Raw genomic sequence first — 12,311 nt, 5'->3', positions numbered from 1 at the left:
TATGAATTGCTGTGAGAGATGAAAAGATGAATTTCATTAAAAAAATCATATGTAAAGGATATATTTTATTGGAATATAACACAAATGCAGAAAAATACATAAATCATTTGATGAGTTTTCATGAGAGTAACAGACCCATGTGACCACCAGCTAGACCAGGAAACAGTATTGCTTGCATCCCAGTAGCCACCTTATGCTCCCTCCCAGTTACATCCTCAGACAGCAACTGACTTCTGATTTCTGCCTCCACAGAGTCTCTGTATCTCTAGTTGTATGTCTAGTTGTCTAAAACTCATTTTTTATTATTATCACAAGCTTTTTATCATCTGTTAAGATGGCCATATGATTTTCTGTGTTTTGAAAGGAAATGTAATGATTCATATTTATAATTTAGCATTCTTTGCACTAAATATTATTTTGTAGTGATGTATTACTTTTGTATACACTGCTGAATACTATTTTATATTATTTTGCAACTAATTTGTTTTTGTATTTATGTTCAAGAGAAATTAGCCTAAGTTTATTTTTTTTTTTCCCCTTGCAAAGCCCTTGTCAGGGTTTAGTATCAAGGTTATACTGACCTCATAAAATGAAATAGGAAGTGTGTTCAGTCTTTTTCTATTCTTTAGAAGTGATTTTTAAATTATTTATATTATTACTTCCTTAAATATTCAGAAGAACTCATCAATGAATCCATATGAGGTTGACATTTTCTTTTGGGGAGAGATTTGAAATATATAATAAATTAGATGACTAGCCAGATTTTCTAACTTTGCTTGTTTCAGTTATAGTACAGTAATTGCTTTGTTAATATTTATCTATTTATTTACTTCTTTTTACTTCAATTTATAGTGATTTCAATTTAACAGTCTTCCTTTTTAATTTCACTTTTTTCTGGTTGTATGCTCTTTCCTTCTTATTTTCTTATGGTGTCTTTGTATTGATACCGTGCCAGGTTTTTCCTCCTGAAGAATGGGTTGGATTTTTTTCGCATCAGGTATTTACATGAAGTTTCCGTAAGTAGTAGTGGAGCCAGAACAGTCTTTTGACAAATATGGCTCCCATATATATTAATTTTGTCCAGATCTACCTTGTCTGCTTCTGTGACACAAGCTGGCCCAGGGATATTTTAAAAATCAATTTCATTCACCCCAGTACCAACATCAGTTAACAAAGGATTTAATTTTTAGGCTTATCTATGAAATACCCATCTTATGGAAGTTTTAAATTTAATTTAGTTTTGTTTTGTACTTTCTGAAATATTCTGACTTTGCAGCCTCTCAACCCTTACCCATTCTCCCTTCATTACCTCTTTGAATAGTTTTAGATATCTCAAATTCATTTTAGTCAAATCTAAAACCAATTTAATTGTCTTTCCCCCTAAATGAACTCCCAATTCAAACTCTATTCTGTCATTCTGATTATGAAACTTTGAATTATCTCTATCTCCTATATCTCCCCTTAATTTTAGCTAACAATGTATATTAATTTTTTTTCTTATTACTCCTCTGTTTTTTTTCCATTTTTATTGCCACCATCCTAGAGTAGACACTATAACTTTATTCTCCAAAAAGTCATTCTCAACCCTCTAATTCATCTTAAAAATATCATCAAACAAATTTTCCCCAAACATAATTGTTCAGGAAATCTATCAATTGTACACTGGAAAAAAATTCCAGTCTGAAATATTAATGACTCTCTATATTCTGACTCCAAATAATCTCTTCAATTTTATTTTACACTGGTTCTTTCATAACCCATACACTCACAGTTTCAATAGTGGTTTCTCAAAATAGCCACTGCCTTAACTACCATCTTGTAAGAGCCTCTTTCTGAGACAGTTCTGACTAAGGAAGAAATTTTATTTGTAGACTTTGACTTAGCAGCTAAAAATCTTGAATTTCTTTTCCTGTTGCAAAGAAATTATGACCATCTAAAATGGAACCAATGGAAGAAAAAAATTGCTGATTTATAAGTGCTCTCAAGTATAATTGTTTCAAACAAAAATTGTAACAATGTATTATGTGTTATGCATATGTAAAAATGAGATGTATAATGAAAAAGGCACAAGGGATGGGGGATGGACTGAAATGATAATATTATAAGGCTCTTACACTGTATGTGATGCTGTAATACTATTTAAGGGTAGGCTCAAATTTGTAAAAATATTTGTTGTAAATTCTAGGACAAGCACTAAGAAGCTTCTAAAATGATGTATGAATATATCTATAGATAAGCTTACATTTACAGACAGTCCCTGACTTACAATGGCCCAACTCATGTGTTTTCAACATTATGATGGTGCGAAAGTGACAGCATTTTGTAAAAACCATACTTAGAATTTTGAATTTTGATTTTTTCCTGGGCTAGTGATGTGTAATACCTTACTCTCTCACAATGGCAGCAAGCTATGCAATCACAAGGGTAAACAAACAATACTTTTCCAACTATTCCATGCCCATACAACCATTCTGTTTTTGACTTACAGTACAGTATTCAATAAATTACATGAGATATCAGCACTTTATTATAAAAGAAGCTTTATGTTAGATGGTTTTGCCCAACTGTAGCCTAGTGTAAGTGTTCTGAGCATGTTTAAGGCAGGCTAGGCTAAGCTGGATGTTCATAGGTTAAGTATATTAAATGAATTCTGAAAGATATTTTCAACTTACAATGGGTTTATCAGGATGTAGCTCCATCTTAAGCTGAGGGAGATCTGTAATCATAATAATGTTCAATTAAACCCAGAGCAGGTAGAAAATAAGAAGACAAGGAACAGAGACACAAATGGAAAACAACTATAAGATGGAAGCTTTTAATCCAAACATATCAACATCACTTTAAATGGAAATTGCCTCAAAATAAACAAGGCAAAGATTTAAAAGTAAATTTGACTATATGCTGTCTACAGAAAGCACAATTTAAATATAAAGACAAATAGCTTAAAAATAAAAGGATAAAGAAAGATACGACCTATAAACACTAATCAAAAGAAATCCAAGTAGCTACATCAGTTTCAGACAAGTAGACTGAAGAACAAAAAACATTATCAGGGAAAAGAGAGACATTATAAAATAATAAAGGGGTTGATTGTCCAAGAGAAGTTAATAATGGTAAGTAAATGTGTATGCACCAAAAAGCAGAGCTACAATGTGCATGAAACAGTAAGTGAGCTGGAAGGAGAAACATACAAATCCACAGTTTTGGTTGAATACTTCAAAAATCCTCTGAATAATTGATAAAGCAAGTAGACAGAATTCAGTAAGGACATAGATGATCTGAATGATATGGTCAATCAGCAGAATCTTATTGGCATATACAGAACACTCCAACAGTACTTGTAAAATATGAATTCTCTTTAAACGCACGTGGACTGTTCGCAAAGATGGCCCATATAAACAAACCTTAGCAAATGTAAAAGAATGGAAATCATGTAAAGTGTGTTGTTGGGCCATAAAGGAACTAAACTAGAAGTCAATAACATAAAGATACTGGGAAATCCTCAAATATTTGGATTAAACAGCACACTTATAAATAACTCATTAATCAAAGAAGAAGCTTAAGAGAAAATATAGTTTGTAGTAAATAAAAATAACAACACAACAAATCAAAATTCCTTGAATATAGCTAAAGCAGTGCTTGAAGGAAAAAATATAATTTTCAATACTTACATATAAAAGGAGAAATATCTAAAATCAGTAATCTAAGAGTCAGTCTTAAGAAACCAGCAAAAGAGGAGCAAATTAAACCTGACAGAAGCATAAGGGAGAAAAATACAAGTATTACAGCAGAAATCAATGAAATTAAAATGAAAAAGCAAAAACTAGATCTTTGAAATGATTAATAAAAGTAATAAAACTGTAGCTAGGTTGACCAAGAAAAAATAGATGAAAATAATCAGTATCACAATGAATGAGGAGGTAACACTACTGATATTAAAAGGAAAATAAGGAAATGATATAAACAACTTTTACTCATAAATTCTAAATCTTATATGGAATTAACCAATTCCTTCAAAGTCACAAATAATGATATTCATGCAAAAAGAAATCTGGATTATCCTATTAAAATTGAATATATAGTTTGAAATAATCTACAAAAGAAAACACCAAGCCAAGACAGTTTCACTGGCAAAATAATATCAAATAATTAATGAAGAAATAATACTAATTTTACATAATCTTTTCAGGAAAACAAAAGGACTTTTAAATGATTGCTGTTTCATAAAAAAGAGGAAAGATGGATTAAATGGTAAAAAAAAATTAAAAGAGAGTTGGAATATATAAAATGCAACCAATGTGCATTTTAGAATAGAAAAATACAAAATCTAAAAATTGGTAACTCGATGAATATATGAATGATCTGTTTTCTACAACAAAACCTCACATATTTAAAAGGTAGGTCACATAACTTAGAGCTTCTAAAACATATTATGCACTGTCTAGATTAACTTTTAAAATTGCTTGATATTTGAAAAAAGTAGACTGAAAGAATTCACGTGGGTGGAAACAACATGGTAGGACTAATAAACTTGAAGACAGGTAAATGAAAGCTCAAAGGAGAAATGAAAACAGAGTGCAAAACTTATATGTGACACTTCAAAGCATGCATATATATATCAATTATTTATGCTTTTATTAAAGCATGCATATATATATATGTGACACTTAAAAGCATGCCTATATATATATATATATATACTATATATATAATTGGAATCCCAGGAGGAGATGAAAGAGAGAGAGAATAGGACAGGAATATTTGAAAAAGTAATAGTCAACAATTTTCAAAATCTGATGAAATGCATTAGCCCACAGATTCAAGAAGACCAGAAACCCCAGGCAGCATAAATTCAAATGAAAAACCACACCTAGATACATCAGAAAATTAGAAACAAAAATAAAATGTTAATATTCCAGGAGAAAAAAAAAGAGAGAAAAAATACTAACTCTTATGACTGACTATTTAACAGAAACCAGAAGAAAATTGACTTCTTAAAAGTACCAAAAATATGCTAACCTAGAATTTTATACTATCAAAATATTTTCAAAATTGAAAGCAAAATAAAAATACTTTTGCACACGTATACACCCCCCCAACGCACACCCACACCCACACACACACACACAAAACTTGGTCACCAACAGATTTACACTACAAGACATATTAAAAGGGTCCTGAAAAAAAATAATTTCAGATTGAACCATGGAGCTGAGGAAAAGACTGAAGGTTAAACACATGGGAATATAAAAATAAATATTACTTATTTACAATAATAGTGTAATAATAATAGTGATATGTAGGATTTTGAACAAACATACAAGCAAAATATATGAAAACAAGAACACAAAGTTCACAAAGGTGATAAAAAGAGTGAAAATATAGTAATCTTCTTATGATGAGGAAATGAACAAGTACAAATTTAAAGCTGACAGTAATAATGAAGGATGTATATAGCAATTTCTAAGGTAGCCCCTAAGGGAATAATAAAAGTTAGTATAATTTAAAAGCAAATTCAGAATGGATTAGTAAAAATGGTTTATTAATTCAAAATATGAAAAAGGAGGAATGATGGAATAAAGAACAGATAGCTAGATGATGATCTTAAATCCAGCTACGCTGGTAATTACATTAATTTGAAATCATTTATACACTTGAAATAAAAAATAAAGAATATCAAATGCTACAGATGTTTAAAAGAAAACTATATGCTGTCTTTAAGAGACATACTTCAAATGTAAGAACAGAAAAGTTGTCAGTAAAAAATGGAAAAAGTATGCCAGCTGAAGTAAAGCCAGTACAGCTACATTAAAAGCAGAGAAAATTTAAGGAAATAAATATTATAAAATATAAAGAGGGATATTTCATGGAGATAAAAGGTCAGTTCAAAAGGAAGATATAATTCTAAATTTTTGTGTACTGAACAACAGCTTCAAAATGTTTTGAACAGAACTAAAAGCAAATTTTGACAGAACTAAAAGGAGAGATGGACTACTCAACAATCACAGAGATTTTTCACATGCTTCTCAGAATAGTTGGAGATTTTAATGAAACTGCATAATTTACAGATCAAGTGACAAAACTGAACGAGGATATAGAAATACTTGACAAATACAATTAACTAATTTGACTTATTTGATGTGTGTGGTAAAATTCATCCACCAACCACAGAATACAATTGTTTTCAAATACATATAAGCCATTTGTCAAAACAAACCATATTCTGGACCTTAAAGTAACTCTTAAAGAAATTAAGAAGAGTATCTTTAATGCTCTTGGGATGAACAGATTTTTTCTAAATAAAACACAAAAAGAAATAAACCTTCAAGAAAAGATCAATAAATTGAATTTTATTAAATTTGCTCTGAGAGTAAAGGGCTACACAGAGACTAGAAGAATATATTTTTAATACATATATTCAACAAAAAAAACCCATAGTCAGAATGTACAAAGAATTCGAACTAATCAGTAAAGAAAGGATAAATAACCCAGTAAAAATAGGCAAAAACAAAACAAAGCAGAAATAAATGAGGCCAATTTTTGGAATAGGCACTTTACAAAACAGGATAGCTAAATAGGTCAACTCTGAAGTCTTCAGGGAAATGAAAATTAAAACCACAGGAAGGTACCATTAAAATGGCTCTGATGAAAAAGTCAGAAAATATAAAAAGTGCTAGCACAAACAGGACTGTGTTCGATTGCTGGTTTAAGTGTAAATTTGTAAAACTCCTCAAAAAAAGCTGTTTGGCAGTATTTACTAAAATTAAAAATATGTATACCCTTATGAGGAATCAAAAAAAACAAAAACATAAATACAAAACAGAAGCAGACTCATAGACATAGAATACAAATTTGTGGTTGCCAAGGGGGCGGGGGATGGGGGTGGGAAGGGACAGACTGGGATTTTAAAATGCAGAATAGATAAACAAGATTATACTGTATAGCACAGGGAAATATATACAAGATCTTGTGGTAGCTCACAGTGAAAAAAAAATGTGACAATGAATATATATATGTTCATGTATAACTGAAAATTTGTGCTCTACACTAGAATTTGACACAACATTGTAAAATGACTATTACTCAATAAAAAAATGTAAAAACAGACAAACAAAAAATATGTATACCTTAAAATACGTCAAACTGAAGAGGAGTAAGTGCTTATGTTCAACCAACATTATTCACGCATAGCAACATGATTCACAGTAGCTCCAAATTAGATAAACACAAACATGCATCACTGGTCGAACAGGTAAATACACTGCGGTATATTCATACAATGAAAGTCTCCAGAGCAATGGAAAATAATGAACTACTCATATGAAATAGTATGAATAAATCTCCTAGACATAATCTTGAGTGAAAGAAGCCAGACACAAAATATTAATGTAATAGTATGGATGAGCTTAAAAGTTTATTTCAGGAAATGAATAAGAAAGTTATATATTTTTACTGTTTAATTTTAAAGGTAACCTTGTAAACAAAGAATCTTCTGGCTGAGACCAGAATTAGAGGGAGCTGTGAATTTGGAAAGAGAAAGCATTGCAACATCCATTGAAGATGGATGAAGGGGACTGTGAGCCAAGGAACATGGGTGTCTTCTAGAAGCTAGAGGATGCAAGGAAAGGGAGTCTCCCTCAGAATCAATCACCAGAAAGGAATGCAGACCTGCCAATACTTTGGTTTTAGCCCAGTGAGACCCTTGTTAAACTGACCTATACAACTTTAAGATAATATATTTGTGTTGTTTTTAGCCACTAAGTTTATGATGATTTATTATAGCATCTATAGAAAACTAATACAGGCCATTTTAGTAGTGTGGGGAAGTTTTAGATACCTTTTTATAGTATTTTAAATATGTAACATAAAATAAAAAGATGTTAAAAGGAAACCAACTATATGGAAAAACAGTTATCAAATATTCTAAAAAGCACATTTGTGATAAAGTGATATATTCACACACATATACATGTATTTAGGATTTAATAGGATCTAGTGGTGGGTTTAATCACTGTCATTATTTTGAAGTGCTGATAAGCACAAATGATGTTTTCCACATCCAAAGCACTTCCCTAACTGGAATCGGAAAATAAGATCAGAGAAGAAAACACCTGGGGTTTGCTTATCTCAGAAGGGATCTTTTTTTGTGTGTGAAACTTTAGCACATCTCGCCCTTGCTCCTAGAACTTTCCAATCCTCCAAAACTATATCCTTGTGATTGATTGATTATTCACCAGTTTCTGGCTTCACAGTGAGAGTGTTGGTCTTTCATGACCTACGATATCCTAGGCAGAAGAGACGGTCTCTCTGCCATGTACTCTCGATAGGTGTGCCCTTCTTTTGTGCTGACCTTTGCCTACTTAGAAATCTAAAGCCTTTGGAAGCAATGTTTTAAAATAAGCTTTACATGATACTTAGGCAACAGATCCCTAATGAATGGCATGCTGAATTAGGTGACCCTGGTAGCTCCTGAAAGCAGGTCCTATCCTCAAATAGGTTACACTGCAGATGCCTATGAAGGTATTTTTATGTTATTATGAGGCTATCAGTGGGACTCCTCTTCTAGCACATTTTCGGCCGCATCTGGCACATTGTTTATATAGATTGCATATTGTCTGTTCTTGGACAATGTATATCTAACATTTTGATATTTTTATTAATATCTTTTGTAATTCAGAGACCATTCATCAGCTGCTTTGCTGCACTGAAAATTTTTGACAGTCTTTTTATTTATTTGATTTATTTCAGGTCTTATCAAAATTATTTCTATGATTTAGTTGCTTTCTCCACTTGTATATTTATATGACTCTTCTTATCTCAAGGTAAAGTTTATTAAAGCTGTTGGAGTCAAGTTATTGGGCTTTATGAAGTCTATCTGCTCTACTGTTTTGTATGATACTATCTGGTTTAGATAAGAGTTTCTATTGACTATTCAGTGTTTTTATTTGAATTATTCTATAAAAGGGATAATTCTCTACATTAGAGATTCCTTTAAATGACAAGTAGTCAGTACTTGACAATGCCTATTTTTTAGCATTTGAAGTCATTGGAGTGACAGAAAAAATATTGAAGTTGAATACATTTGGATTCTGCCACATTATCAAGGGATACAATTTTGTCTTTGCCTACCAAGGGTTTTGGTGGGTAGAATTGGAACTTAGTAGTAAAATTTGGTTAACATGCATGCCAGTTAAATTTCAGATCATTTTAAGCAAGATCACCAACTGAAGTTCATATAGAGGCTAAACAGAGAAACTTAATTAAACACAAGTCCAGATAAAATGTCAGAGAGGCAGCAGTGATTGCTGGGGATCATGGAAAACAGTTGCATATCTCTTATTGGGGGCAGCATCATTAAAGTTTCAGTAAATTGTATCTGTCTAGAAATGCAGATCCAGGATTAAAGATCTTCAGGTTTTTTCTAGAGAAGTCATATATTTGTGTAATATCTCTTGATTATTTTTAAGAAATGAGCTTAACACACACACACACACACACACACACACACACATACAACTCATGGGTTAACAGCTGTATTTTTCTGGCTTAAAACAGTTATCTGTATTAAATTTTATTCAATCAGATCTGGTACAATTGAAAATTTGTTCTACTGTGTTTATATTAATAATTAGTCAGAATTTTGCTTTCCAAAGACCAAAAATATTACAAATCTGAATGAGTATTTGTGTCACAAATTTTTGTCATATTGTAACTGATTTAACTTCTTAAGACCCTCATATTTTCAGTTCAATCCTATTCACTCATCTGGTGCATATTCGTTGAATAAACTCTATGCAAAGCACTGGTTTACATGACAAAGATACATAATAAACAAAAAAAGACCTAGGTCCTACCTTTAATAGTATTTAACATGTGAGTTTAATCATTAAAATACACTTCCACATATGCTACATAATTAAATTAGCCTTTTTTCCCTTGAGATATTTTTTCAACGTGAGAAGATCTTAAAAGGTACTGATGTTACTTACACATATTAAAAAGAAACTAAGCTCTAGAGTTAAGTGAAAAATTATAAAATAATTTGGGACTTTAATTTTTATCTATTTTGATTAATTTGTACCTATATTCTAAAAGCATGTATATTTAGCTAAAATGTGCATTGTCCAAACCTTGTACATCTCAAATATTGTTGAAAAGTAACAGATCTTCTCAAATATATTTTCTTATCCATTGCTGAAGAGTGTTTTTCTTACTGTAGTGAAATGAAGCATCTTGGGAGGATTGACATATCATCTGCTAAAATAAATATTTTAAAGAGCTAGAGGCAAACTAACATTATTTACTTCCTATCTACCCAGTATATAAGTTTTCAGTTAATCTCTGATAGAGTTTAGAAGAGCAAACATACAAGGATATGGGCTTTTAATGCCTTTACCTTTTTTTCTACAGAAAAGTAACCTGGTCACTGTTCTCCACATCTCTGCGCACCCTGCTTTTTGGTAGTGGCCCTGTTATTTCAGAGCAAAGCAGTCAGGCTCAAAAATTCCATCTGTTTCAGTAGCACAAAGCCATTTTCCATATGAATGAGTATGCCTTAGGATTGGTTTTTCTGGCTAGTGGTTTGTTCCAAGGCAAAAACACTTGGCAAAAGTTAGAGAGGATATTGTTTTCAATGAATAAGAAAATAAAGGTTGAGTCTGTCATTGTTTTTTATATAATGTTTGATGAATGTTGAAAGGCTTCCAGTTGACGAGCCTTCATGAGCTACAAAACTTGGAAAAGCTAGCTTAGAAGAGACCGATCCACTATGTGATTCTAGTCAGCGGTGAGTTATGAGAAGGGACTTGGAATGTGAGTAAAGTACTTTGATGTTCTTTCCTTGAATTTGCCAATTGTGTTTTTTTTGTATCCTTGCATATATCTCATTTTTGAATCCAAGACTGTCTACATAATTTACAGGCCCGGTGCAAAATGAAAACATAGGACTCCACTTTCAAAAATTATTAACAATTTAAAGATAGCAACAACAATATTAAGCCAAACTCAGGACCCTTCCAAGCACAGTGCCTTGTGCAACTGCACAGATTGTGTACCCAGGGAGGCTGACCCTGCTAAAAACATATGGTCTTTATTTATAAAGTCGCCATGACTTTAGATAGCTAACCTGAACTGTGAAATTCTTATGAGGCTCAAATTAGATGTTGAAATATTTTGTAAATTATGAAGAACAAAACTAATATAGAGAGGCCAAAGTTTATTCTTCGGTTTACCTAAATAATCCAATAGCAGTGTATTTCCTCACCTGTGAGTGTTAGATTATTTTCCACACTTTCTTCTAGATCCCAGTCTAATGAAAATTAACAAATAATCACTGTATATTCTCTAATAGATTTTCCTTGAAAGTTCAAATGTATTTGGAAATATACAAGGACAGTTAAGTGTGTGTGCATGTGTGTGAGCGTGTGTGGTGTGTGTGGATCTAAAGGATAAAAGAGACATGTGAGCTGGAGAAAGAGATTTGAGAGATTGAATGAAAAGCTCACGTTATGAGAAATATTAAGTGAGATGATCAAAGGGTGAATGAGTGGGTGAGGGACTGATAGACAAGCTAATAAACAGCTTGTTCCATAAGATTCCTGGAGGCTAACAGTGAATAGATGAGAGAGAAACAGAATAAACAGAGAAATTCACTGGAATTAATTTTTACTTTCTATGATACCTATTACCATTCTGAAATAAGGCCACATCTCAAAAAGAGATGGTCAGATAAAAGGTAGAGAGGACTGGGCAAGAAATCAGACCTTATGTAAAATAAATATAGTGACATTTGTCTTTCCTTTTACCACTTTGTTGGTATATGCTTTTTCTCCTGTTTTTGATGCCCTTAACTACCTAAGACATAGGAAAGTTCAAGAGTCTTTGAGCCACTGAGATTAAAACAAAAAGAAATAAGGTCCTGTTGTATAGCACACAGAATTATATTCAATACCTTGTAATGGCCTATAATTAAAAACTGTATGAAAAAGAATATATATACACACACACATGTAAATGAACCACTATGCTGCACACCAGAAATTAACACAACATTGTAAGTCAACTATACTTCAATTTAAAAAGCTATCTATTTTTATACATGCCTTCTTTATGATGGACTAATACCTGATTATCTTATTCCAGATCCTCTAAATGTCTCACCAGTATTCCAACAGTAAATTTACTCCTGCTTCCCATATTTTCACTGTTTACTGAACCCTCCACGCTGCCTCCTAAGTAAGCTTTATAGTACCCAGGTGCACACAAACCAGACCTAATTTAAAGCTTGTTTTATTGGCCTACATATAAATCTC

The sequence above is a fragment of the Camelus bactrianus genome, chromosome 1, assembly GCF_048773025.1.
Source record: "Camelus bactrianus isolate YW-2024 breed Bactrian camel chromosome 1, ASM4877302v1, whole genome shotgun sequence".
NCBI lineage: Eukaryota > Metazoa > Chordata > Mammalia > Artiodactyla > Camelidae > Camelus > Camelus bactrianus.
Note: the sequence above shows the minus strand (reverse complement) of the source record.